Source organism: Lates calcarifer, linkage group LG17 (assembly GCF_001640805.2).
Source record: "Lates calcarifer isolate ASB-BC8 linkage group LG17, TLL_Latcal_v3, whole genome shotgun sequence".
In the NCBI taxonomy this organism is placed as follows: domain Eukaryota; kingdom Metazoa; phylum Chordata; class Actinopteri; family Centropomidae; genus Lates; species Lates calcarifer.
Window position 1 is genome coordinate 19,910,052 of NC_066849.1, and position 5,741 is coordinate 19,915,792.

The 5,741-nt window shown below is 40.3% G+C and overlaps 1 protein-coding gene across 1 annotated transcript in view; it reads right to left on the reverse strand.

Moving 5' to 3' along the window:
• The window catches only part of fcho1 (FCH and mu domain containing endocytic adaptor 1), a 54,612-nt gene extending 54,350 nt beyond the window's left edge, over positions 1–262 (reverse strand). Inside the window, exon 1 of the mRNA XM_018695909.2 lies at positions 171–262. The gene's annotated coding sequence lies outside the window, so the exon portion shown is untranslated. The remainder of the gene's footprint in view (positions 1–170) is intronic.
• Between the last annotated feature and the right edge of the window lie 5,479 nt (positions 263–5,741).

The window sequence follows — 5,741 nt, forward strand, 5'->3', positions numbered from 1 at the left end:
TCCCTCCGTTCATATGTCAAACAAATGTGTCTACTAGTGCTGCCACTTTGAATTCAACAATGTCACAGCCATGCCTGACCAACTCGATATTTTTAATAGCTTAGCGTTAGCTCGGTGTTTCGAGCAAATGTTACAGAAGACGAGTAAAGAGACAAGGAATAATTTATTACCTGTACAGACTTCTCCGACAGCGTTTATAGTACATTTTCCATCCCCGGTTTCTTCCACAGCCACTTGCATGCACCCTGAGCGGTTTGATCATAGTAGTAGAAAATCCAGCAGGCAGTTTCCAGTGTGCGGGGTAAAGGCCCGCCCCTGCTCGACGCTGATTGGCCGCTCCGCCCGTCAATTTGAGAGAAACGAGTAGTAGGCATAGCAACCATAAAAAGGTGGGTCTAAGAGAGTATAGAAGCAGTCCATTGGATAATTGTTTTCAGAGGTGACGCCCACAAAATACAGGCAATAGAAATGTATGGTAAATGGATTCATGCGTTTCTGGAGCAAAATAAGAACAAAGAATAGATAAAGTTCAGTCTTTAACTAACTTCTGTGACTCCCTTTACTGTAGGACCCCAGGACACTGTAAGATTAAGCCCTTGACATACAGTTTAGTCCCCTTCTTTAACTTTAAAGTCAGAAAACCATTTTATTCCACACTGGATATTCCAGGTTTCTCAAAACTTCCATAAGCTACCTGGAGTACTCCAATAGAGAATGGGATACTGTGGCATGTAAAAATCTTATCCAGGTTCCTAATGAACATAGTGTCTGAAACTGTGCTTAAATAATGAGAACCGAGGATATGTTCAAATATGAATATCTAGGTTTTTCATGCTCTGTCTAAACATTATATTCTGGATATGATCAAAGCCAGGATAACTGTGAAACTAATTTGCATGGAAACATTCCCAACATTAGGAATCTCTGTGTAAGTCTAAAAGGCAAATATACTGTGCTGAATTTCCACTAGAATTCAACATATATATCTTTAGGAAACAAGCAGCCCGGCAGCAGTTCAGGAGGTTTTAGAGCTTAACTAGGCAGTGTCAGGAGAGGTCAGCCACTGTACGACAAGAGGAAACACATACAAGACACAGCGCTTCATCTTTGTCCTCCTCAATCAATGCTCATCTATCATATTGACTTCTTAAAGCCAGTGCAGTCAGGTCCCTTTAACAGCATGGACCCCTTTTTTTTATTATCAACACAAAAAGGCCGCACAGCTGTGTATTGCCACAACAGCTGTAATTCAGAGCAAAAACACACTCTCTTCTTAAACTGTTTTGTGTCTTTGGGGTATACTTGTCCTTGAGTCAACAAGCACTCACCGCTTCAGGGTACAGTGTACCATTGTGATAACCAAGAATTATGTACCTCACTACCTGACTCTTTAAAGTTTTAAAACACAGCCGCAGCACTGACTTCTCTTCTAATGTCACTGCTAGAGCAAATAATCTTAGTTGTAGCACAGCTAATGATTTCTCTTAAAGCAGTGACATAGATTTAATTGGCCAAAACATTAGCTCTTTTCCATGTGACCAGCTGTTTGCAAGTGGAAAAAAAAAAAAAAACTGAATGCAATGTACACATATCTGAGCACTGATTTGGTGACTGAAGTTTAATTTTAGCACAGTTTTAACCTAGATGTCTGGTCCAGCAAACCACCAAATGTTTGCATACGATAGACATGCAGCTTGACGGGTAATGAGGCAGCGTGTCTGTCATATTAGTGCAGGATGGGGACGAGATGAGGATGTATGAGGACAGAAATTATGAAATGAGGGTTGATTATGAGTCTTGATGAGGAAAACAGACTGAAAAGCGGAACTTATTCTAATATCTGTGCAATGTCAAAATGCCTCTAGAATTGGTCAATTGTGCTTTAAGTTATTGTGAATTCATGTAAAAGAGGCTGAATTTTGTGAAAAGGTATGAAGATGTTGTTGTCTCAGTTTCTCACAAGTGGTTGGTGTGAATGTCTCTGCAAAAGCTGGCATTTTGATGATATTTGAAATGTATACACGTGTCTGTTTAAAAAAGACCTACCTGCAGCTGGTGTTTGGGCTGCTCTGCCACATGCTCAGCTGTCATGACTCAACTCTGCACGTCCCTTCAGGTGCTCTCACACATCAAAGACATGAACCATGAGAGTCCTCAGCTGGTGGTGCTGACACTCAATGTGATAGCCAGTGACAATGCAGTATTGAAATCAATACAGAGGCCACAAAACATAATGTCAAAGGCAGCAAAGCAGCTTGGCACAGGGTTATACTTTGAGTACATTTCCTGTGCAGTAACTGAGATGCTTAGATTAGATTATCATCACTTCCACCTTCAGACTTACATTGAGCCACAGCCAGGAAGTGATCAGGAAAGTTGTCTTATCTAACATGTCTGTGAAGGTTAAAATTAACACAAGACATACACCAAACAAGATTTAGATGTAATGCATTGCTCATCCATATGCTCAGTGTAAGATGACCTAGTGTGACAGAAAAGCTGTTTGGTTGTACACAAACCCAGTCTTTTCGTAAACAGTCTGATTGGCAGTGTCCCTTTGCTTCCATCTGCACACACAAATGAAACGGAGGATAATCTTCTGAGCCTTTAATCCACAGTTAAAAAATCTCCCAAATAAAATGAAATGAGCTGTCGAATTTAATTATGTATCATCAGTCCCTGCCACCTGTTGGTGTTCCTATTCTTATCCTGCTTGAGAGTCGCCTCAGATACCAGCCCCGAAACGCTCTCGTTTGTCTCCCTCTAAAGGTCCTTTCTGATCATGATCTCCTTCATCATATCAATACACCGTACACAAATATATTGTGACAGGCAGTTTCATTATTTCAGCTGGATTCTGCAGATGCCAGACGAAGGGCTTTCACTGACGAGGTCGCTTCATAGCTGTTTGATCAGTATCACAGTTTTCTCCTGCTTAATTGAGGTTGTTAGGTACAAATGTATTTAAATTAAAACAGGAATCAGACTGAAAAGACACAGGGTGATGTGACAAAGTGCTCTTACTCTAATGAAAGCAGACTTAGGCTGTTATTTCCTGTTCGACTTAAGTATGTTCATTTTTTGCAGACACATTTTCGCATGCAGCAGGAAGTTACTGAGCTTCTATTATCTGCTTTCTTTCAACCCAGAAGATGGCAAGAACAAAATGTATCTACTGATTGAGGCGGCAGTGTGAGAACCCTCATACTCTGCATCACCTCTTCTCCTATGTTTCTGCCTCTCGTCAAGCTCCTTCATATCAGCTTGACTCCTGCTTGAGCAGGCTGGCTGATTAAAGCTGCCAAGACAGAGGATGGCCTCCACTGCTCACAAAGCACAGACACAGTTTTGGATCCAGGAAAACAAGCCGACTTTTCCCTCAGTAGTCCTCTCATGTCCCTGGGAGAGCCTGTGTGTATACGACGTCCATCTGTGGTAATAAGTGTGTTGTGCCTCGCCTCAGTGATGTTACTGCCTTTTGCTGGCTGTCCCTCTGTGCCAGGTGTCTGCCTCTCTGTGAGCCTGTTGGCCTGCAGCGGAGAGGCTCAGCTCACATCTGTGAACCATCAGGACAAAACGATGGAGAGGAAGTCACAGCAGCCACCTTTTGTTATAAAGACAATTAGATAAATCATTGAAGATCAAACATATCACACATGATGATGGATGATCACTTTGAATTATTTGTATGACTGTCAAAAATATCTAGTTTTCCAGTTCCACACATATTTACTCTTATCTACAGAATACAATACATCAATTATTGTATGCTTTCTTTAACATCCAAGTTGAAGGAAGGAAGGAAGGAACCTAAGATATTCAGTTTACGATTACATGAGACAAAGGAAATCTGCAAAACCTTGCAACTGAAAAAATGGAAACATATTTAATTTTTTTGCACACAGTTACACACAGTTTACCTGGGAACTGCACCACTGGAATATTTCGCTCCTCATTATTAGGGAGCACACAGTATTATTCATTCATTCAATTTCCTTCCTGATGAGCTGCAAGCCAGTTCTTATCAGTTGCGGCCAGTTCTAATCTTAATGCTGCTGTGTCATCCTCTGGGCTGCGTTACAGCAGGTTTACTTTTTAAACTGTCTGAACTGGAGAACAGTTTCTGCACATGCTGAAGGGCATAATAGGTGGAGGAGGCCAAAGAGGCAATAGTCCAGTAAGACAAGACAACTTCCACATTGCAAAACTTTTAATTGTCAGACTTTAATTAGGACCACAAGCTTGACAGTTAAAAGTTTTGCAGTGAATTTGAAGCAGAATTTTTATTCTCTTGAGCTGTTAGATGTCAAAACTATTGTACAGCAGAGAAGAAGCTCAGACAACCTAAAAGCCACAAGGGGGCGCACTGGCTTTACTTTCTAAACTTTCAACATCAGCTTGACCCATTCAACCTCTCAGTGCAGCATGAGATGTCTCTGGTTCAGTGATTTTCAAATTAATCTGACAGGGGCTCGACACTTCCTGTTTTCATGGTGCCGCAGTGGATGAACTGTTGTGTTGGCTCTTCCTCTCTGTGTTTACCTGACTGTTTAGCAGGCCTACTCATTTCAACCAGAACCTCTTGTCATTATTGCCTTGACACAAACGCACTAATGAGCCCTTTTTCTCTAATTGGACCATGACACGATGGGAAAATACCACAGGCATGATATGGTCCATCAACGCTTCCAACCACAAATTACCCACAGTGCAGACCAGCCCTGAATTATAAAAATACATCAGCATGGTAATCAGTGATGGGATCCTGCCTGTTGTTCCCCTATAATGAAAGAAACCCAGATAGATAGATAGATAGATAGATAGATAGATAGATAGATAGATAGATAGATAGATAGATAGATACCTAACATGCTAATGTACAGGAAAAGTGATGATGTTATATATGATACATTTTTAAGTAAATAAACGTAAACAAAGTTGGTTATAAAAACAGCATGTCAGTTTGTAGTTGCCTCCATACTCCTAAAACAATAAAACTAGCCTATACTAAAATGTACACAGTAAGTATATTTGCTCCAATGGTAAATACACTCAGGTCACTGTGGGTCACACTGCTACAAGGTCACTGTACTGACAGGTTACTGCAGAAAGACAACAGACTATTTAACATAACAGAAAATATTTGTTCATGGATGACACAAACCTCAAATATAGTTACGATCAATAGCCAATGTTTGTCTCTCCCTACATACAATACCCCTCACAGTGGTAAAAACTGCTTTATACTTACCCTCCACTACATTCATTTCACAGTTATTCTTCTGAGATTCTGAAGTTTATAAAATATCATGCATTGTTACTAATTAAATACTTTTTATTTGCTAATGCCACTTTTACTTGAGAAAACAATCTGAATACTTATCACACCGCTAGTTACTCTCATGTAATATCATGAATCACATATACATCATAACACATGTCAGTGGGACCAACTGAAGCTACTATGATTTTTAAAGGCAGATAACCATAGGAACAGTGGCCTGCTTGACCAAAAACCAACCACATGACTTAAAACACCCTTTGAAGCACCCTTTGTCTTTTAAAGACTGAACAATAAAACACTGTTGACCAAGGAAGTTAAAGAAATTACTGGACTTTAGCTAAATTATGTGACTGTCCATATGGTTTTGATTTGACAAACCAAGTCTGCGATGACGTTAAGGTGTCCAGTTCACCCGTTTGTGACTGAGTAGCAGGTCACAACCACTTTTTTTTCTCTC